Source organism: Rousettus aegyptiacus, unplaced genomic scaffold (genome assembly GCF_014176215.1).
Source record: "Rousettus aegyptiacus isolate mRouAeg1 unplaced genomic scaffold, mRouAeg1.p scaffold_m13_p_4, whole genome shotgun sequence".
Classification (NCBI taxonomy): domain Eukaryota; kingdom Metazoa; phylum Chordata; class Mammalia; order Chiroptera; family Pteropodidae; genus Rousettus; species Rousettus aegyptiacus.
The window spans coordinates 79,661,664-79,685,917 of record NW_023416307.1 but is presented as its reverse complement, the minus strand read 5'-3'; positions in this window follow the sequence as shown (position 1 = coordinate 79,685,917).

Here is a 24,254-nt window from a genome sequence, read left to right as displayed (position 1 = left end):
TAAACAAAACTGCTATGCTACCAGTCATATAAAACTATAGCACATACAAGTTTGTAAAATACATAATTGATAATGATTATAAATTACTAGTTACTGGTTTATGTATTTACTATGCTACACTTTTTATAGTTATTTCAGAGTGCATTTTTCTACTTATAAAACAAAACAAAGTTGGCAGTATGCCATCTTATATTAGCAGTGGCCAAATAATATCACATCTCTTGATGACATTATATTCTCTTGAGCTTCAATTCTTTTTTTTATACAATAACATGCTGTAAAGGCCTGTAGCCTAGAAGCAACAGCTCATATCATATAGCCTAGGTGTGTACTAGACTAGACCATATAGATTTACATAAGTGCACTCTGTAATGATTCACAACTACGAAATCATCTAATGACTCCTTTCTCAGAACTTATTTCTGTTATTAAGAGGGATATAACTGTACACCGAGTGTCATTTATGTTTATATTAAGAGAGAAAATGCAAATGATAATTATTGATTGGTGAACATCTGATGGGATAATCTATTTGTCATGTAGTTCCAACTGTTTTCCCTCAATCATTTGATTTTTGACAATAGCTCAGTTTTTCTTTCCAATTTCTACTTTCCCTAATTGGGTGATTCTAAAATCCACATTAGTGCTCCATTCAACCCCATGACTTGTTGATTTCCAGTCCTTGCCCTCATTGCTAATGAACCCATCGGGTTTAGACTATGAGGTTTTGTAACTGAAATCTCCAACATGTTTAACTGAGTATCCCTTTTCTACCACAATCTTCTCTAGGAAATTACATTTATTGGCTCTCAAAAAATGAAGCCAATATAATTTCAGTTTCTTTCAAGAACATGGTAATCTGATCAATAATATGTAAACTATGTCTCGTTTCTTATGATATTTTATTTTTTCATTTATTAAAAGACACAAGCCTGACATTACACATGTAAATCTTATTCTTAATTAAATAAATCAGTAAACAAATTATTCTTAATTACAATTGCAAGTATCTCATCAAAAATAAAAACAAAATTTGCATATATAACTGAAGGTACAAAATCAGGGTTATACCAGTAATTGAAAGTTTTTGTAGTTATGTCTCTTTGAATTTGATATATTTTATGCTATCAAGCACGATGCTAACTTTTTTAAATTATCCATCAAAAAACTAAATAATAAAAAATGTATAAACATATGGCAAAACCGAATCTAATCTTATCATTTGAATATTTAATATTTTCTGTTACATTTTTATGTATAATTAATAAGCATTCTTTTATGCTGTAGTGTACCTCATTCATGAGAATTTACTTGACAAAAATGATTCTATCTGCATTAGAAAGAATCAAAGCTTCTTTTAGAATGAGTGAATGTATTAATATATGTTTCTCACAATCCTGTAATCACTTACTGAAAGCATCATCTATGTGGACAGCCCTGGGATCAGAATAATTCAAGTGATAACCCACGTAGCCCGATTTTTAAATTTGAGTGATACATTTTCTCATAGACTGAGAGTACTGCATCTATGTCAATAATTCTTTTTGAAATGATTTATATTTTAAGTTTACTTGTTTGAATTTTATGTAAAAATTTGATCTCATATTTGAAACCTGAAAATTATCTTTAGGTTTTTTTTAAATATAGTTTTTAATAAAGCAATTGATGTTACCATTTGCACAACTGTTGAACTGGAAACTTAATTTATTTGTCACATCTTCCTCTTTCTCATCTGCCACAACCCTTCTGTTACTGAGTCTTTTATTATACTTCCTCACCTTATGTCCATTCTTCCTTCCTGATTCATATCCCCTGCCACTGTCTACAAACAAGTTTTAACATCACCTTAGCTATTTTGATTATTTGTTAATTGGCCTGATTACATTCATTCAATTGGCACATAGCACTGACAGTTATCTTTTTATAATTCAAATCTGATCACATATTCCTTAAACTTAAATACATTTGATGATTGTATCTCACCAGAAAAATAGTATAGATTCTTTATTATGGCATAAAATAGTCCTAACAATCAGGTGTCATGTAATTTTGCCTCAAATTCTCTTCCTCCTTTTAACTAACTTCTTACTTTAACCAAATTAATACCCCCAAAAGTCCTTCGATAAGTTATAATATCTCACAACTTTAAATAACCTTTCAATTTACTGTTCGTTACACATATATCCTACTTTCTCTAGTAAACTTCATTTGTATCATCAGTGTCTTGTACTGTGTTCAAAATAGAGTATTTTCTTATAAATTATTTTAATATATTTTAATTAATTTCAGCATTTCCACCTAAAATCTCACTAGATTTTACTCTGCAGCTACATAAGGTATACTTATTTTTTTCTATATCTCCCAGTAATATATTAGTAACGTCTTCTACATTTTAGTTTTTTTGCCCATTCATTTGTGTAATTTTTAGGTTATATTTTTCAACAAAAAAAAATGTAAGTAGTTGCTAAAACTAAATAGTATTAAAATGCTTTAAGTGAAAAGTGACAGATCTCACATTTACTCTTCCATACTCTCAGATCCACTCTGCAATAAAACATTTTCAACTATTTTTGGTAAGGCGTCTTTGAAAGTTACATTAAGACATCTAAATCATGTTTATATTATCCACTATATTTCATATATCAGTTATACTACTATTTTTAATATGTCAATTGTAGAAATTGTTTATTGACTATCTCTACAAAAGGTGAGAATTAGCTAACACTGTGGGCCTCATCCTCTTTGGGTCCTCCTTCCATTTTTAAGTTAGATTATCAATTCTTTTCTTTGATATAGACATATTCTTCCTCAAATTTTCTTGACAGTTAATATTGATTTATACAATTTTTCTGTAATGTGTTAATATATTAAGACATTAAGGTATTGGTATATCTAATTATTTGTAATATTATGAAAATATTAAAAAAAAACTTTAACTTTGACTTTTTAAATCTGCCGATTTATAATATAAACTTTCGCGGTGATATCAGTAAAATCATGCAGTTTATATTACATATATTTAGAATGACTACAAACTATAAATTCATGTTTGATTATGAGGTTATGGAATTTATAATTGTAAGAATAATTTTAGGCTAGAAGTCACAACATTTGACGAGCACAGTCACAACATTTGACGAGTAGTTAATATTTTAAATAATTCAGCCTCATTGAAAATGACTTTTACATCCCTAAATAAGTCTAGTTTTCACTAATTTTGTTTTCTCGTGTATTGGTTTTTGGTTGGTTAATATATATTTTTTTAATTTTAAATTAGTAAAATGTTTACCTAATCTGTACAACTGCCAATGTGATAAAGAAGGATTATGATAGCAAAAGCAGACAACTCTTCATCTCATTACTACTGTAACTCATCTTCCCAAACACAATGTTTGGAAATATAATTAGTCTTTATCAAATATTCTTACTCTCTGACTCTCTCCCTTTCTCTTCCTTTCTTTCTTTCCTCTCTCTACCTGTCTCTATCCACGTCTTTTCCTTCCAGCTCCCACTCTGTCTAGTTCTGTCTCTCTCTCTTTTTTTTTTTTTTTGTCAATGGTCAGGCTAAATTAAATCTAGTCCTATATGTTGGTAATATTTTAAAATTGTTTGTTGTCTTTTGAACCATTATATGTATTTTTTTTTTCAAACCACTATTTGGAATATATTATAAATTATTTATTGACTTTTTAATATAAATTTAGTTAAAAATAACAGTTGAAGTGTTAGTGGAAAACAAGTTTATTCTAACAGTTTCATGTTTAGAGTTGGCTTTCTTTTCTTTTACACAGCATGACCATAGCTTTCAATTGCATTTTGCTCTTGGCAATGTCAACTTTACATATCACTTCTGATTAAAAATCATGTGTCCCTTGTGTGAGTGTGCGTGTGTGTATACCGTACTGGAATAGTTAAGAAACACAGTTTCTATTTATATTTTATTTCATTTGATCATTTTATCTTTCTTCAATAATTTTTTTAAACTCCAGAGAATATGTAACTTAACAGATAAATTAACTTTTCATTTATTTTATATATTTTGATAAATTTATTTAGATTTGAATTATACTTTTCTACTTTTGATAATTAAATATGTACATATTTTATAATAAATGTGTTCAGTCACTTAAAAATATATAAATATGTGCTTTATAAGTACATATAAATTTTGTTTTATAAAAAATTATTCCAATATTCCTAGTAACATACAGATGATTTTTCTCACCACTGTATAAATGTAAAAATGACAAATAGTAAAAAGAGGAAGGGGTTATTTTATTGCATATTTTATTACTCTAAATAATTTGAATATATTACTAATCTTTTTTAAGTATTAAATAAAAATATATCATTTAATCAAATTTAAATATTTTTTCTTAAACAAAATATTTAAAACCTTGGTAATGTAGTCTCTGATAAGTATAAAGTGCTATGAAAATGCCTATATAGAATTAAATTTTAAGAAGTAGAATATAAATCTTTAACTCCTTTATACAATTTTTAAAACTTTTATTCTACTTTCAATAAAGCTTAATTTTACTACAAGCAATTTTCTTAGTTCAGTGTCCTAAGTTGTCAAAGAGATTAAAATCTCTCCTTTTGCTTATTCTTAGGCACAAAGAAAATGATCTGCATTTATCATTATCCATTAAAGGAATGTATGAATAGTTCTGGTTCAAGATGATGACTGAGGATAATCTTAAACTCTCTTCTTCCAATGATCACACCAAATCTGTAGCTATGCATGGAACAATTTCCTCTAAAAACAAAACAAACAAAACAAAGCAAAACAAGCAAAACAAAACAAACAAAAGAAAAACTGGCAGAGATACCCTCTTTAAATCAGACAAATGAAGGGGAAACCATGTTGATGTGGATAAGAAAGGATGAGACATAATATTGTCATAAGCTCCATCTTGGCATAATAACCCACAATCAGGAAAGAACTCAGAACCTAGAGCTTCTCCCTAAGGAGCAAAGAGCTTGTACCCCACAACGAGAAGCCCAAATATTATTGTCACCATTGGAGGTGACCTAAGTCTCTCATTGCCCCAATAGAGCTGGGGGCTTCAGTCCTTTCCACTGATGCAGTAAAGAATTACAAATCAGTGAAAACTAGAAAAAGTAAGACTTATTAAAGTACATTTCAAGAGAAAAACGGACTAATGTAAAAAAGGCTGTAGCTTCACACAGGTGGGAAGGTCTGTCTTATATTTGGGCCTTGATGTGTGGTTACAAGTTTGGTGCTAGTTGATTGATGCATGAGGTCATTTTGATCGACACTTGGCTGTTATACAACCTATTGTGAACAATGCATGTTCCTTCCCAGAATTCAGTCTATTATAATTAGATTCATGAACTTCTGGGCATATGTATGACATTATAATGATGCTATAATGAGGCTGAGGTAAAAAAAAGCGAGGGTACTCCTTACTGCACAAGCATTTGTGACTGGCCTAAACTAGTTGCTATATGTTATGATCATTTGTTTCCTTGTACTCTAGGATGTAGGAGTATTGTTATTTGAAAAAAATAAGCTTTTCTCTGGGAGGGCCAAGGGAAAGCCTCTTGGGTTAGGCCATCAATGTTGTCATTTATATGGTTACAGAGCCAGGCCTTCACTTCATCACTCATGGCTACCTAACATTATGATTGTCATCTGAAAGACTAGCCTTTAAAACATCTGGCTTTAAAAAACACCAATAGGATTTATACCCATGAGAACCTCAGGGCTGTGGTAAACTAAGGAATGGCAGTTAGAAGTCCAGGACACAGATTTACCTACCCTGGGGCCTAACGTGAAAGCAGTCCTTTGAAAAAAAAAATCCAAACATTAAATGAAAGAAATTAATTTCTTAATTTTAAAGTATTTGTCTCAGGGAAGACTACTCCTGAGATACTCTCTGGGGACAGACACTGGTAGGCACCACTCCCTTCCCTGTGAGTGCTATCTTTTATTTCTCCCTTTCCATTTTTACTTTTACTTTTCTTTTTGTATTCTTCCTTTCTAATTCTTCTTTTTTTCTTTTTATTTCTTTTTTCTTTTTTTTAATGTATTTGGTGAGTGTCTATCAATGCCGAGCTGATCGTGGGGGGAAGGTTTCAGTGGTGAGATGCCCAATTGGAAGAATGCTGCATGCAGGTGCCAGGCCCAGCTGAATACAAGGTCTGGTTGTGATCCAGGCCAGGACTAGGAATACAACCCCATATTTAGAATGTTATATTAGCGTAGTAGGGTGCCTGTGCCTAAAATATGTAAACATACTTTAGCTTATTGTATCTTGAATGTGTGGTTGAATGCCACTATTGTACTCTGCTACGTGTAGAGCCATGCGGTCCCCTCGAGAGCAGAAGCGTGCACAAGAAGGGGAGCAGGAGAAGTTCATGCAATATTGCGCTCCCCCTAATATAACTATACTTCCCCCAATAGAGCTACACTCCTTACAATAAAATTGGTTCCTGCCATTTCATTCTCATGTCGCCTTTTCTGCATTCTTCATACTGGGCATCTCACTATCAAACCTTCCCTTCTCTGTCAGTTTGGTGCTGACAACTGCAAAATAGGCCTACATGAGAATGAAACGGCAGGCACCAACATTATTGTGAGAAGTGCAATTCTATTGGGGGAAGTAAAGTCTATTGTGGGGAGCGGGCTTCTGTTTCTACTCTTCTTCTGCTCCACTTCTTTTGTTCCCCTTCTGCTCTCCAGGGGACTGCATGGCTCCACACAGATCAGAGTACAATAGTGGCATTCAGCCACACATGTGTGATACAATAAGCTAAAGTATGTTTACATATTTTAGGCGCAGGCACCCTACTACACTAAAGTAACATTGTAAATCTGGGGTCCTATTCTTAGCTGCAAGCCCCGATCACAGCCAAACCTGGGACCATCCAGGCCTGGGATTCGCAATGCCATTTTTGAACTCCCATCTTTCTCACTCTAGCCAGTGAGTGACATTTTAGTGCTCTCCTTTTGTTTTTCTCCAAAGCACCAATATCTCCTGGAGGGAGGCTTCCACATACATCTGCAGTCCTGGTTTATATGTTTGTAACCTGTTTTCTGCTTGTTTACCTAGCTCTACAGACTAGGGGAATGCCAGGGCCAGCCGGCTAAAGTCGATCAGTACCTGAAAGAGGGGGGTGAAGCCTAAGAAAAAAGAAGAAGATAGGAAAGCGTTTCGGGAGGGTATACAGTCATTGCTGCAGCCCCGAGTTTATTTAGCACAGCCTTTATATAAGTTTTTGGATACAATAGCAAAGCACAGGGTACAATATAGTAAAGTACAGGGAACAATAGTAAGGTACAGAGTACAATGGCAAAGCACAAAGTACATTACCATAGCAATGCTGACATTTACATAAGTTCCTATACATCCTTCCCTCAGGGTATGAACATTCTTTTCTGGGCTGTAAAACATTCCACTATCTTAAAAGGATTTCTTTATGATGCAAATCCCCCCACCAGGGTCAGTAATGTTTAAGTTAACATCTTGCTTCCTTGAACCATTGTTAAGCAGTCTCAGCTGCTGCTTCATGGCTATCAGCTACATGACTTCTTCAGTGTCTCTTAATGGCTCCCGACAGGGGAACTTGTGTTACTGGGGTCCTGTGGGAATGTACCAGTCAGAGAGACAGTTCTCAGAAGACAACCATTCTCAGGGCACCATACAGATAGACTGAAACACACTCCTGGTCTTACTGAGAATGAGGCCTATTGCCTTGTCCTGAATGTTGGCCTGAGTGGCTGTCTTCTGGTTTGGCACACTTATAAAGGCCTATTGTGGTAGTCCCAGGAACAAAGGCTGATGGACACAGTTTTTGTACTCTCCTTCTGTATTATTAATTTGCTGATATTTTTTAGGAAGGAGCTTATGTCTTTGTCTGGTGCCCTGATTTTTGTGGCTACCACAAGGAGACATCTCTACATTTCCTGGCTCTGGTGATCAGAAGAGCTAAGCTCATCAGTTCAACAGGACTGTAACCAACAGAGAGAGATTTCTTAAATAGCTACCACCCTCAGGGCACAGCAAGAGGAAACAGATTCAAGAGCTCACTCTTTCTGTGATAGAGTTCTATTACTATATCATTATAATTTCAGGCTAAAGGGCAGCCTTCTACCTAAACACGGGTCAAAAGGTTGACAGTAAGCCCTTGCTGAGACACAGTAAGGAGGGTGCTGTTGTATTAGTGCTCTCCCTCTGCCATACTCCAGAGCCCTAGCATCTCTCCCCAAGGGCAATTATACATGTCTGATGCCCTAGCTTTTGCATTGAGTGCTCTGGGTTTTATGGCTATAACTGAAGGGATACTGCTTTATCACTTGGCTCTGATGGAAGGGGTGCTTGCAATCATGGGTCCAATGGGAGTGCAACAACTATGGAGACAGTTCTTCTCAGGGTACCAACCACAGAGTAGTGGAGAGAAGACTGAAACACACACATCCTAGCTTTTATGTGAAACAGGCCTACTTGCTTGTCCTGGAGCTTCAGACTTATGGATATACTTCAGGTTTGACATACATGTACAGGCTCTGGAGGTGCTCTCAGGAAACATAGGCCAGGGGGCTCTATCTTTGCATTCTCCTGCTACCTAACTATAGCTCACTAAAATCTCTTATAGAGAAGCATATACACTTATCTGGAGCCCTGATTTTTGTGACTGTTTCCCAGGAGACATCTCCAGATAGCCTCACTCTGTGGGCCCATGGGGTTTACACTTGAGTCTCACATGACTGTATATGTTTGCATACTTTAATCTGTTGCCTGAGGGTCTGGCTTCTAATCAATCTGAATCTAGGTGCTATATGAAATTCACTCCTTCCTGACAATGACTTGTCTTGGCATACTTTATACTATTGGGAACTACTCAAATAAAATAGGTTGCTCAGACAATCTCAAAGGTTTAAAAGACAACCACGAGCTAGTACAGAGTTAAACAATAATATTCATCTTCTACACAAAACCAACCTTTCAATACCGAGAGACATGACTGTTTCGCCTAATGCATAAGGACCAACACAGAAAGTCAAGCAAAATGAAGAAACAAATAAATGTTTCAAATGAAGGAACAAGACAAAAAAATAAAAAAATAAAAAATAAAAATAAAATAAAACAGGAAACCAGAGATAAGTAATTTACCTGATAAGGAGTTCAAAGTAATGATTATAAAGTGCCCACCAAACTTGGGAGCAGAATGGATAAACACAGTGAGAAATCAACAAAAAGATAGTAAATATAAGAAAATTCCAAACAGAAGTGTCATGTGAAAAACACAGTAACTGAACTGAAAAATACATGAAAATTTTTCAACAGTAGACTAAATGAAACAAAAAATAAAGGATCAGTAAACTTGAAGACAGGGCAGATAAACTCATTCACTTAGAGCAGTATAAGGAAAAAAAGAATGAAATAAAGTGAAGATACCTTAAGGGATCTGTAAGACAATATCACACAGACTAACATTTGCATTATAGGAGTCTCAGAAAACTTATTTGAAAAATAATAGCTGAAAACTTTCCTGATCCGGAGAAAGAAATACATATCTAGATTAGGGAAGCCAGAGAGTTCTAAAATAAGGAACCCAAAGAGACCCATGCCAAGACACATTATAATTAAAATGTTAAAATGTAAAGAAAAGGGAGAATATTAAAAGCAGTAAAAGAAAAACAACATATTACATACAAGGGAACTCCGTAAGACTATAAGCAGATTTCTTCTCAGAAACTATGTAGGTTAAAAGGGATGGAACAATTTATTCTAAGTGCTGAAAATTAAAACAAAGAAAAACAACAAAAACAACAACAAAATTCTAACAAAGAACACTCTACATGGCGAAGTTATCATTAAAAATTGAAGGAGAGATAAAAAGTTTACCAGATAAGCAAAAACTAAAGGAGTTCATCACCACTAAACTGGTCTTACAAGAAGTATCAAACGGACTTTTTAAGATGAAATAAGAAGTGCTAATTAATAACAAGAAGACACATGAAAGTATAAATCTCACTAGTAGAGTTAAATGCATATTAAAGGTAGTGTATTAATTATTTATAAAGCATTGAAGGTTAAAATACAGAAGTGGTAAAAATAACTATAACTAAATAATTATTTAAGGGATATACATGAGAAAATATGTAAAATGTTACATCAAAAATACAAAACATGGAGGGGGGATAAAAATGTAGAGTTTTAGCATGTGTTCAAACTTTAGTTATCAAATTAACATAAACTGTTATAAAATAAAACTTGTTATATATAAATCATCATAACCTCAAAGCAAAGGTAATAATAGACACACCAAAGATGATCAGAAAGGAATCCAAGCATACCACTAAAGAGAGTCATCAAATCACAAAGGAAGAGAGCAAGAGAAGAAGAAAGGAACACAGGAACTACAAAACAGGAAAAAAACATTTAAAAATGACAATAAGTACATATCTATCAATAAATAATATAAATATAAATGATTAAGTTTCCAATAAAAAGACAGAGTAGCTGAATTGATTAAATGGATTAAAAAAACCCACATCCATCTTCAAGTTGCCTATAAAAGACTCACTTCAGATGTAAGCATAGAAACAGCCTGAAAGTGAAAGAGTAGAAAAAGATATTTTATGTAAATAGAAACAAAAGAAATTTAAGATAGTTACACTTCTAGCAAACAAATATACTTTAGAACAGGCTCTAAGAGACAAAAAAGGATATTACATAGTGATAAAGGGGTCAATTCAACAAGAGGATATAATGTTTATAAAGATTTATGCAACCTAAGTAAGAGCACCTGTTGTGGTGCGATCAAATCTAAGATCCACGGAGCCGATCGAGATGAATTGTGAGCCTTTATTAGCCAGCTGGCGACTGACTCTCCCCACTAGAGAATCAGCCCTGAGCTCCCAGAAAAGGCAGTTTATATAGCCACCAGCACATCCCTGAGCAGATCACCACACTCTGGTTAACAGTTGTCTGTTAGCATATCCTCAATCAGATTACCTTGGTTAACAGCATCTCCTTGATCAGATTACCCTGGTTAACAGCATCTCCTTCATCAGATTACCCTGGTTAACAGCATCTCCTTCATCAGATTACCCTGGTTAACAGCATCTCCTTCATCAGATTACCATGCCCTGGTTAACAGAATCAGAAGCAAATATTTAATACTGGCTTACTGGAAAATTGTCCGCCCATAACACACCTAATATATATAAAGCAAATATTAATAAACCTAAAGGGAGAAATAGACAGCAATACAGCAATCATAGGAGACTTTAATACTCCACTTACACCAATAGATAGATAGATCATCTAGACAGAAGATCAAATCAATACAAGACCATGAGCCTTAAACAAAACATTATATCAGATGCACTTACAGATATATACCGAAGATTTTATCCAAAATCAACAGAATACACATTCTTCCCAAGTGTTCCAGTATCATTCTCTGGGATAGAGTATATATTAGGCAACAAAACTAGTCTTAACAAATAAAATTAAAATCATTTTAAGCATCATTTGTGACCACAACAGTATAAAACTAGAAATCAATTATAAGAAGAAAACTTAAAAATTTACAAATATGTGGAGACTAAACAACATGCTACTGAACAACTAATGGTTCAACCAAAAAAAAAAAAAATCAAAAGAACTTAAAAAAAATGCCTTGAATCAAATGAAAATGGAACTACAACATATCAAAACATATAAAATGCAGGAAAGTTAATGGTGATAAAAGTTACCTCAAGAAACTAGAAAAATCTCAAATATAAATATTTAAATTTAACTTTACTCCTCAAGGAAAAAAGGAAAGTAGAATGAACAAGACCCATAGTTAGTTGAAGGGAGAAAATAACAAAGATTAGAGCAGAAATAAGTAAAATAGGCACTAAAAAAACAATAACAAAGATCAATAAAGCCTAGAGCTGGTTCTTTAAAAGTATAAACAAAACTGACAAAAGTATAGCCGAACTCACCAAGAAAAAAAAAGGAGAAAGGACTAAGAAATTAGAAATATAGGAGGAAACTTTGTAACGGATACCATGGAAGTAGAAAGGATCATAGCAGATGACTATCAACAATTTTATGTCAGTAAATTGGACAGACTAGGATAAATTCCTAGAAACATTGTCGGGAGACATTATGAGGCACTGAAGGTGTCACATGGCTCAAGTGTTCTTTGCCCTAAAGGAGTTGCTGACCGTGCTTTGACCTTATATGTAAGAATGCTCTGTTCACCACAGAAGTTTATGGGAACTAGGATGATGTAGTGTTTAGTAAACAGCGGCATGCCTAGAGCTAAGCTTATCACTCTGTGCTTAGATATAAATAGGCAGGGCCAAATAAACTGGAGGCTGCAGTATTGACTGTTAGCCCTCCCGATCATTTCTTTTGTCTCTGTCCTTTTTCTTAATCCTCACTCCCCATTTCAGGCACTGATGACTTGGCCAGCAGGCTCCGGCAAAACATAAAACCTTCCCAGACTGAATCTTGAAGAAACAAAAAATCTGAACAGAGTAATTACTAGTAATAAGAATTAATCGGTAACCGAAAACCTCCCAAAAAACAAAAGTCCAGGAACAGACAGCTTTACCATTTCTACAGAGTATTCAAAGAATTAGTATCAATTCTTCTCAAATTATCCGAAAAAGTGTTGGGAGCCACTTTGAGGAAAAGAAGGCCGTTTGTTAAGCAGGATGTTTTTGCAGAGTCAGTCAGCCGTGCAGTCTGCTGACTCAAGAGGAAGTGCACCTGGTGTGGGGGCGGGAAACGGAATGTTTTTGAATAGCTACAGAGTTTTTGTGATTGGTTGTTATTTAGAGGTGTTTTGCTTCTTACCCACTCAGTAGGGTATAAGTATGCATTGCAAAATAAACTGCTGCAGTATGGACTGTATGCCCTCCTGAAAACTTTTCTGTCTTCTTTATTTTTTCCCTTAGGCTTCACCCCCCTCTTTCAGGTGCTGTTTGATCTCTGCTGGCGGGCCCCGGCAAAAAAGTAAAAGAGAAGGGCTTACTTTCAAACTCATTTTATGAGGCCAGCATTATTCTGATACCAAAACTAGACAATGATGCCATAAAAATATGTATATATATAAACAAGCCAATAATCCTAATGAACATAGATGCAAAAATCCTCTACAAAATATTAGCAAGCAGATTTCAACCATACATTAAAAAGGTCACACCATGATCATTTGGGATTTATTCCAAAAGTGCAAAAATGGTTAGACATCCATGAATCAATCTATGTGATACATCGCATTAACTAAATGGGTAGAAATGATATAGTCATTTCAATAGATGCAGGGAAGCATTTGACAAAATTCTATGTCAACAAAGTGGATATAGAGGCAATGTACCTCAGTATAGTAAAAGTCATGTATTAAAAACTCACAGCAAGGAACATACTTAATGCTGAAAATCTGAAAGCTTTTCTCTAATGCCAGCAACAAGTCAAGGGTGTCCATTCTTACAACTTTTACTCAACATAATGTTGGAAATCCAGAGCATTCAGGCAAAAAGAAGAAATAACAACAACAACAACAATTAATCCAAATTGAAAAAAACAAAGACATAAAATTGTTACTATTTCCAGATGACATAATATTGTATGTAGAAAATCCTAAAGATTCCATCAAAAAAAGTTTAAAATGAATACATAAATTTAATAAAGTAGAAAGATACAAAATCAACATATGGAAATATGTCACATTTCTATATATTAATAATAAACAATCAGAAGAAATAAACAATTTCATTTACAATTGCATTAAAGAGAACAAAATGCCAGGGAATAAACTTTACCAAGACAGTGAAAAACCTATACACTGAAAACATTGAAGAAACTGATGAGAAAAATTAAAGAATACAGAAATATATGAAAAAAAATATTCTCTGCTGCTCATTGATTTTAAGAATTAACATTGCTAAAATTTCTATACTACTCACTAAAGTCAACAGATTCTATGTAATCTCTATGAAAATTCCAATGGCATCTTTCAAAAAAAAAAAAAACAACAACAATTCTAAATGTGTACTAAACCACCGAAGACTCCAAATAGCCAAAGAAATCCTGAGACAGAAGTACAAAATGTGGGGCATCATGCTCTTGATTTTAAACTAGGTATTGGCATAAAAGCAGGCACATAGATTGATAGAATAGAATAGAGAACCCCAAAATAAATCAATCGTAAATGGTCAACTTATGAGAATATACAACAGGAGCACTGTCTTTTTAGTAATAGTGTAAATGGTGCTGGAGAAATAGCCACATGTAAAGAATAAAGGTGTACCACTATATTACACCATACAAAAATTAACTCAAAATAGATTTAAGACTTGAATGTAAGAACTGAAACCATAAAACTTCTAAAAGAAAACAGGCGATAAACTCCTTGGCATAATAAGTCTTAGTGATGATTTTTGGATCTGACAACAACAGAAACCAAAATCAAAAGTAGAAAAGTGGGATTATGTTAAACTAAAAATCTGCACAGCAAAGGAAACCATCAACAAAATGATAAGGCAACTTACTAAATGGGAGAAAATATTTGCAAACCATATATCTGAAATAGTGGTTAATATCCAAAAATATATAAAGAGTTTATACAATTCAATAGCAAAAAAAAAAAAAATCTCAATTAAAAAAAAATGGCAGAAGATGTGAATAGACATTTTTTTCGAAGAATATATATAGTTGACCATGTAGGTCCATGTAAAGATGCTCAACACTCCCAATCATTAGGGAAATACAAATGAAAACCAAAATGAGATATCACTTCAGGCCTATCAGAATAATCATTAAAAAAAAAAATTGACAACAAAGAACAAATGTTGGTGAGAATATGGAGAAAAGAGAACCCTTGTGCACTGTTGGTGGGAATGTAAATTGATACAGCCGCAATGGAAAACATGTTTCTCAAAAAATTATAGAACTATCATGAGATCCAGCAGTTCCACTTCTGAGTTTTATCTGAAGGAAATGAAAAAACTAACCTGAAAAGGTATGTGCATCTCTATGTTCATTGCAGCATTACATATAATAGCCAAGATATGGAAACAACCTAAGAGTTTATAGTGGAAGAATGAATAAAGAAAATGTGGTATATATAAGCAATTAATATTATTCAGGCTTATGAATTGATTGAAATCTTGTGACAGCATTGATGGACCTCGAAGGCATTATGACAAATGAAATAAGTTAGGCAGAAAACAGATAATACCTATGTCTCACTGATATATAAAATAAAAACAGAACAAAACAAACGAAGGAGGTCATAGACACAGAGAATAGATTGGTAGTTTCTAGAGACTGGGGGTAGGTGGATGGGTAAAGTGGGTGAAGAATGTCAAAGGAAACAAATTTCTAGTCATAAAATAAATAAGTCATGAGAATACAATGCATATCATGGCAACAATAGATAATCATATCATATTGCATATTGGAAAGTTGTTAGGCCAGTAGATCTTAAAAGATCTCATCACACAAACAAAAAAACAATTTTGTAACTATGAATGGTGACAGATATTAACTAGACTTAATGTGGTGATCATTTCACAAGGCATACAAATACTGAATCTTTGCGTTGTACTACAAACTAATGTTGTATGTCAATTATACCACAATAAAAATTATTAAGGAAAAATGTATGTAGTACGTCCGTTGAAGTAGCCTGCATTGTCAACTTTGAATCCCCTAAAAATGTGATTGTCTGGAAAATAATGCTTTATTTTTTTTATTTTTTATATTTTTCTCTCTAGTTGCCACCTTGGTATCTTTTGTGAGAAACAGAATGAAGATTCCCTAATTTAATAGATCATCTTCAGATTTTGTCATCAGTCACATAAAACAACATGTAATAAAAATATGAGCCTGCATAACATTCAAAACTTGAGTGATTTCTGCTAAAAACTTTTTTCCTAGCAGAGTTGAAGTTGAAAGATGTGAGTTAGGTAAGGACACATTTGATGGAGAAGCATCTCTTAAAGCAGAAAGCACCCTTTTCCACTTCCTATTACAAAGATTTGATATATACGTCAAACCCACTCAGTTTCACTTTGAATTATGCCACTTACTTGCTAGATCCAATAGCCAAGTTGAGATATATCAGTCAAAATGACTTTTGACAAATTAGTCCCAATAAAAAATGATTTTATTACCCATAATGTAGAATTTTATAAGAATTAATTTTTAAAAGAATATTTTTATGATTATACAAGAATAATGTTACTAAAAATGACAAAGTTCACTCCATGTATGGTCACTTTTTGTTAAAAGAAAAATATCGTATAATTGATTTTTTTCTTTTTAAAAAATATATATTCTTTACAGTGTATAAATCTTCAAATATTTTGCATGTAAAAAACTGAAAGTACTTCTAGAATAGATTATTTTTAGAAACTTGGTCCATACCTACCTTACTAGAAAAAATATGGTGGAATCTAAAGAAAACAAGAATTTATATGATACTTTAAAAAATGATGCTGAATTCACCTGAGAACCCATCTCTATGATTAATTCTTCACCCAGATCTTGGAAAATAGAATCTTATGGATAGAAAAGTGTATCTTGGTCTATGCAAAACACTTTGCTGTTTTTCTTTACAAAGATATTATTCTATTTTATCATATCTAAGATATCATCCAATAAAAATACATTCTGATTTCATATATATTAAAATGAGAAAAAAGTGCTTTTAAGAAATGATTAAATATAGTAGAAAAGTTACTAATACAAAACTACATTTTTAGAACAAACAATAATATCAATAACAAAATAACTTAATTTACTTAATATAGTTAACCCACTCCCACTCCCCACAAAATAAAATAATAATAATAATAAAAAAAGAAAGCCAATTGGTAGCATGTAATCAGGTTGTTTATTTTTTATTATAGAGTGGTAACTCTCCCCTCAAAATTTGTATTGTCTACATAGCCATTTATGTTTTTAAAAGTTTGTGAGAGTTTTAAAAATAGTAAAAATATATCCCTTGTATAGTTTAGACAATAAAATGTTAACAAACAGATTTTAATGAGGACATACACAGCTTTCCCATTTTCAAAGAAAATGTAATACCCTTAGCAAGTACCATTACATTAAATATATAGCATTACCCTTTTGTTTATAGAGATATTCATTAGCTTTGATTGAAATATTCAACTTAATCCTACTTTTATAAATTCTTATATATTAAGAAAGGCAAGTAACCATGTCAACTGATATGAAGGATACATTGTTCAGCATATTAATTTCAATCAACATGAATAAAAGACAGAGATCCTGTTCTTGGTTGTTCAAGGCTAGCTTTGGAGAGGAATTTCCTGTTAGGTTCTGCTGTCTTGTGGTCAAGAGCAAAGGTTGTAGATTAGTCTCATTTAAATATTTAGGGTAAGTACAGAGAAATAATTTACCAGAATGTGTTTTGGGCTTTCATTAAATATTGTTAACTATATACCTTATGCTTCTTTTTCCTTGAGATTACAAAACAGAAGTATTAAGATAGCCCAATCCTGCCAGAAGTAGGGCATCTCTGATGGGCGACTGGTTTAAAGACTCCCTAGCAGTCTAGCCAAATCTTTCTTTTAACTGCATTGTAGTCTGGACTCTGCCTGTTAATCTGTCCTTTGTTTCATCTCTTCTTCACAAGGTTCAGAATTGCATCTCAGCACAATGGCTCTTCATGACTCTTGTCCCCACTCCTCACCATGACAAAGTTGCCTCTGATAAACCTATGGTGCATCTAATCTCATCTTGGTTTCTGTCTCTCAGAGGACTTGAACTAATACAATAATTATTTAAAAACAGAACAAGAACAACTACAAAGTGCAATAGTATATTTAAAAGCACAACAGCAATAAACACATTGTATGATTCCATTTATATGAAATATCCCAAATAAGCAAATCCATGGAGACAGAACACATAATAATAGTTTCCCAGGGCTTGTGGAGGAAGGAATAAGGGATGATGACTACTGAATGGGAATAGAGTTTTCTTTTGGAGTAATGAAAGTGTTCTGGAACTAGAAAATGGTGATGCTTGAACAACATTATGAATTTACTAAATATTACTAATAGGAAATGTTATACGTATTTTACCACAACAAAAAAATGCATTACATTGAAAAAAGAGACTCATTTCTTTAAATTCTTGTTGCACATGGTATAATATATAGGGTTTCATTTCCATATTATATTATAATGGTTTTTTCCTATAAGATATTCCGTGATAAATAGTATTAGAAAATCTCAATTCAATAAGGTTTAATGGATGTATAGTTTAAAAACAACAAACAAAAACAAATAAAAAACCTTGAGTGTGACTTTATTTTTCTATACATTTGGAGTTTCTCATTAAAAAAATGTAGTTTGATAGTGAATTACAGTATATAAATTATATCATATTTTCTCAGATTGCTACCAAAGATGTAATTATTCCCTCGATGCACTTAGTTTTTTTTTTTATTATTATTTTTATGTTATAATATCTATATTACAGGCTGAGAGGTTAAAGTAACTACTCTAAATATTAGTAATATAGTTTTATGAGATGCAACTAAATGTGATACAACAACATGAATAGCTATTTTATATAAAATGACTATGCAGGCATTTCAAAATAAATGATAGACTATCTTTCCTGTTTATTTTGTAGTTCATTGTGGAATTTGCTAGAGGTTATTCAAAAGATCCTATATATATATATATATATATATATATATTGTTAGCCAAGTCCTAGATGACCAGGAGGCCTACATTGGACAGAATGTTTCAGAACATTTCACAAGAGAAAATCTGGCCTACTTACTGATTCTGTTATTCAGTGAAAACCTTTGCTATTTAGTATTTATTGAGTTCACTTATCAAGCTAGCATACACATAACAAGCACCTGGTTCTCTTCTATTCCGCAATTGATAGTGACTTTATTGTTCTGTTTTAATGGTTCTCCTTTTCTGTAGAAATTCATCAGGAAGAAATATGTTTGAAAAAAGTCTTGTTTTATCTCCTTTGAGATGATTTACTAACAGGCAGTTGTAATTAACAAATAAATATTAACCTGAGTGTAATAATTATTTTGTTTAGATATCACTTTTAAAATGCTGATTATGCCAAGTTGTGGCACATTTTTCTTAATAAATATTTAAAAAATCTTATTCCATCATATCAGTTGATTACTGTATACAGAGGAGATTTGATACATACAATTCTGTACCCCAACTTGATTTCTTTCTTGTGACATGTGAAACTATCAGCTTTACACTAAGTCAATTACTATTTTGGACCAGAATACCATAAAAATTCTCAGTCTCACAAAGCAACCATTTTAAAATAAATTTGATTATATCAATAATAATTTACCTTTTTTATAATGAATAAATAAAATAAATCTCTGAATTAATATTATGAAAAGAACATGCATATTGGTGTTCATAATTTTCTGAAATCCCAAATTCATTTTTGAAAATCTAGTAATGTTTAAACTCATATAAATAAAAGAAATCCATTGAAGGACATCAGTGGAGGAAAAACTGCAATATATTTTGAAGACAAAGATGATGCAAAAATGCTGATAGCTAAAAAAAAAAAACATATTTTTTCCAGTGCATATGCAGAGGGGATTTAAGAAAGGAGGAATACGCTCTACGCTGCAGAACAGAAGACAAAAATTCATTCTCAGAAAAGATTGGGCCAACTGCAGTAGAGATTAGTAAATAAAACTTAAAGCTGAGGTTTCATTGAAAATTGACATATACAGTAGTCATCTACTGTCCTTAACCAATGGCTGTATCCAAGGTATTATGAAGTTTTTCACCAGAAAAAAAAAAAAACCCTCTAAAGAAATTAAGACTGAGTAATAATTTTTTTGTAGAAAACTAGAAAAGATAAAGTCAGAACTGGATTCCAGAAATAAATTTGTTCACTTCAGCATTTGTATAACTCTCAGTAAAATGTGATTACCCTAAAAGTAGCCCACTGATAATAAAAAAAATTCAAAGAAACACACTAATTGTTGCCTGCCTAATATTTGGTGAAAATAGTAGCATAGAAGACAAAGGCCAGGATATTCAAAGTGGAAAAAAAAAAAGAAAGAAAGAAAGAGAAAGAGATGTCCTGAAGAACAAAGGAAATGAGGGATTTAAATATCACAGAGACCATTGACAAGATATGATTTAAATTAAACAAGAAGAGTATGCTAATTTAAAAATGAATATACAATGCAAAAATCAATAAAGTTAAGGAAAGATAAATTGGAGAGAGAGAGAGAGAGATAACAGAGATAGAGACAGAAAACTTGATTGCTTGGAGACTTCAGATGTCATACACTTATGAAAAAAAGGAGTAAGAGGAGGAAAAAAAGTGTAGGAGTAGGAAACATTCCCAATTAGCACAGACACCTGAAGAAACTAAAGAATACATAGAAGGATTTTAGAAAGGATACATATAATGCACTTATTTTTTTTTCACTTTAAAGTCGTTTGGTACTTTCCCGTATTTAGTGCTCTAAATTATAAGGATCACCCTGAAGCTAAAACTCTTTTCTTGTCATCAGTCCCAAGGTGAGATTTTTGTCAGGATAGGACACTCACTTCCTTTTCATCATTTGAATCCTCAGCACAGAATGAGCAAAAGATTAGGCATTGCTATTTTAATCTATTTCCTACTATGAGAATTAGTGGTAATGGCATAAATATTATTTAACCTTGGGGAATTTTTTTTTTTTCCTAGAGAAATAAAAGTCTTGCTTGCTAAAGATTTCATTTTTAAATTTTGAGTTACTATGGTAATTTTATATCTTCCTACAGTTTTCAACTTAATTTTAGTTTAAAATTGACATGAAGTAATTTAAAGAGGATCTTAAAACTGATTGCATGAAAATAGTTTCAAATTTTATACCCTTTTAAGGTTCATGTAAAGTGTATATGAGGCAACTAGATATTTTTAGTGTTCAAATTAATATTTTTATTTTTATTTATTCATTATTTATTTGTAACTTTAATATTTTTAATATCTATTTAATAGAGTATAAGGATATCAGTATCATATGAACATAGAGTACTTATTTTTTATTAAAACAAAGATGTACAAATCATATTACTTTGTCAAATTGTCTCACTGTATTACTCTCACTTTAAGATAATCATGCAATTTTTAATTTATGTGATGTATTCTTGTACAAAAATACTCATCTATTGTATTCCTCTTTGTCTGCAATCCTACCTCATTAATCACATATTAGAAATATTAGGTAGCTCCTCAGTCCAAATTTAAATCCTATACACACATACAAACATTTTCAAAAATAATACCATGAAGCAATGCTTAAAAACTTGTGAGTCATTGTCAAAAATATTTCTTTGTGATTCAGCCAATTATCATATGAAAGTTTTCAAGTAAATGTATGTGGGGTGTATCTAAGTGTTTAAAGATTTTAAAAAATTGTTTCATCAGAGGAAATATGGCTAAAAAGTCACAAAGTGGGGGTGGGATAGGAACTCAGGATTTTCAACTCATAGTATAATGTTTACTTGTCCTTCCAGTAGTGGCATTCAGAAATGTTTTAGCAATAAACCTATGTTTTCAAAAAAACACTAGAATGAAAGCCTAATAAATAAAAGTAGAACTATTCTGGTTAAAATAAAAATAATCTATTATTCTACTTATTCTTTTCACGTATCTACATTACTCTTGTGACATCTGGAGATACTTTGGGAAGCTTAGAGAACTTTACATACATTTTATTACATCAAGCTGAGAATTCAAGTAGGACAGGTTTTCAATTTATGTTTATTAAAATGTAATATATTCAAAATTAATACTACTTATATACTACAATTGATACACATATAGTGGATTCAGCAATAAGAAAACAATTTTAGCAGTAGATAACAGAAAGCCAGATTAACATTGATCTTAAAAAAATAGATTATTACTCTCTTAACATAATAGATGAATCGAAAGTAGGTAGCTATTGATGTTAGCTTGAGATTTCAGATGATTTCTTTAGCTGTCTTCCATGATCACAAAATGATCATTGAGACTTCAAGTTTTGTAGCCATCATTAAGATAAAAAGAAACTTTATTAGAAAGACCCATTTCCTAGAATTGCCCCAGCAAATTTCTACTTATATCTACTAATGAAAAAAAAACAAAAAACAAAAAAACAGAACAAAACAAATAAAAAAACATTTAACTGAGTAAATTTGAAATCTAATTGGCTTTGTTAAATGACTCATTAATCTGGCACCATTTTATCTAGCAAGCAGAGAGAGACTCTGAAGGGTTATAGAAGATGGAAGGCTTTTCTAGACCAGTATGTGGGACAAGGAAATTATCAGCAAGGGAAAAATTTTAAAAATTCACTAGAGAAAAGTAAGAGTTCAGGTGATAATGGCTTCTCATTGGATGAGCTGTGGTATTTTATTCATTGGTTGATGGCTGAACTTGGTGCTGGGTAAGAGAAAAATCTTTCTCATTTTGAGGTTGTGAAGTAATTGCACTTCCCATGTGGGAGTGTGAGGTACCTCTCTTCCTTTTGGGGTTTGTAATTGACCATTTCCTGTTTGGAGTAATTGACTTCAAGTGGTAGGGCATGAAAGCTACCTCTATTGCCCTTCTAAACTCCAATTTTTGTTAAGATTTCCTTTATTAATTTCATACCACATAACCCCAATATGTTTTATATGGCAACTGCTTCCTGAAAATGGTAATTGACAACATGAATGTTTAGCTTTCCCAGGCCTCATAGGAGAGGTGAGAGGCAAATGAGAAGATTGAAGTACGGGGTTTAACCATAATAACCATTCAATGGTGCCTTACACAGTGGTATTCAAAACTGAAGTAGAACTTCTTAGATAAAATAGACTTTTTCCACTTGTAAGTAATTCATTTTTTCTTCTAGTCTTTTAGTGGTGAAGATGTTATTGGTGATTTCATCTCTACATTACTATGCAATTACTAAAATTTCTGAAAATAAAATTTAAAACATCAGAACTTTAATTTCATAGGTTCTTTCTTTTTGTTTCTTAGTTTTTAAAAAATCCAGAATTTTATTTCTAAAAAATAAATATGACTCTCACTTTTGTATTCATATTACTTCTACAGTCTACCTACTTTTGGGAAATTTCTTTATATATTGTTTACAAATTCTCTATAGATTTGTCATACCCTGAAGTTTCCAAATCTCTACAAATCTATTTTCCTTTATAGTTATTTTCCCCTTAGGTTGTTATTCAGCTTTCAAATCTGATAAGTAATAATGTCCCATAGGATATGTATACTTGAGATATATATACATCTGAACTTTTGTGCTGAGGTAAATAATTAATTCAACAGACAGCTCCAGATGTCAGCCTAGTTTAATATTTTTTAAAAGTACATCACCTCTTCAGCACAAGATGATCTATAATCCCATTTCTTAATCCTTATTTGTCTGATTAATATGGATTAAATGATGTGACTATGACACACACTTTCATATAGAACACAGTAACTGTATCTGAAATGTAGCAAACTCTAAAAAATAATTTGGATAACATCTAATCATATCAATTTAATTTTTGGCAGACTAAAAAATGTGATATTCTGTGAATTTCTTAGCTCTAGAAAATATTTAAAAGAGAGATAAAGCCAAATTTGCATCATCAGTGATGAAGAGTGGCATGGGTAGCATACCAAACAATCATTCAGTGGTCAGTCCCAGTGTTGCATTAAATCATGGTGAGCCAAAGGGGTAGTACTGTTGTTGTTCTTAACGATTTCATAGAATGCACTGATCCATTACTAAGAAGTCAAAAGTCAAGTGTTACAGCAGTGTGTGAATGGTAGGGAGAAGATAAAACTGGTCTTCATGAAACTCAGCATTTTATGTTAATGGTATATAGAAGTAAAATAGTCAGCACTAGACCAGGTGGCTCTGAGAGAATTTTTTAAATTAGAAATTTAAAGTTCTAGTTCAGATAATCAGAACTATTTTAAACAATATAATTATCATTCAAATTTCATTCCCATTTTTTGGCATAATTGCATGGTATTAAGATCTGTGTACATTTGAACAAAGATTTGCTTAGATTTAAAACCCTAAACTGATACAAACAGATTAATTGGAAATTACCAACTTTTTAATTGATCCATCGCAGTACATTTGTATCTTTGTAATTCAATATAGATAAATAAACATTTAGCAAAACTTTACTGGCTTGTAACTTAGTAAATTATAGTGGTTAAGAGAATTTTTCTAAAATCCTGAACTGGGAGAAA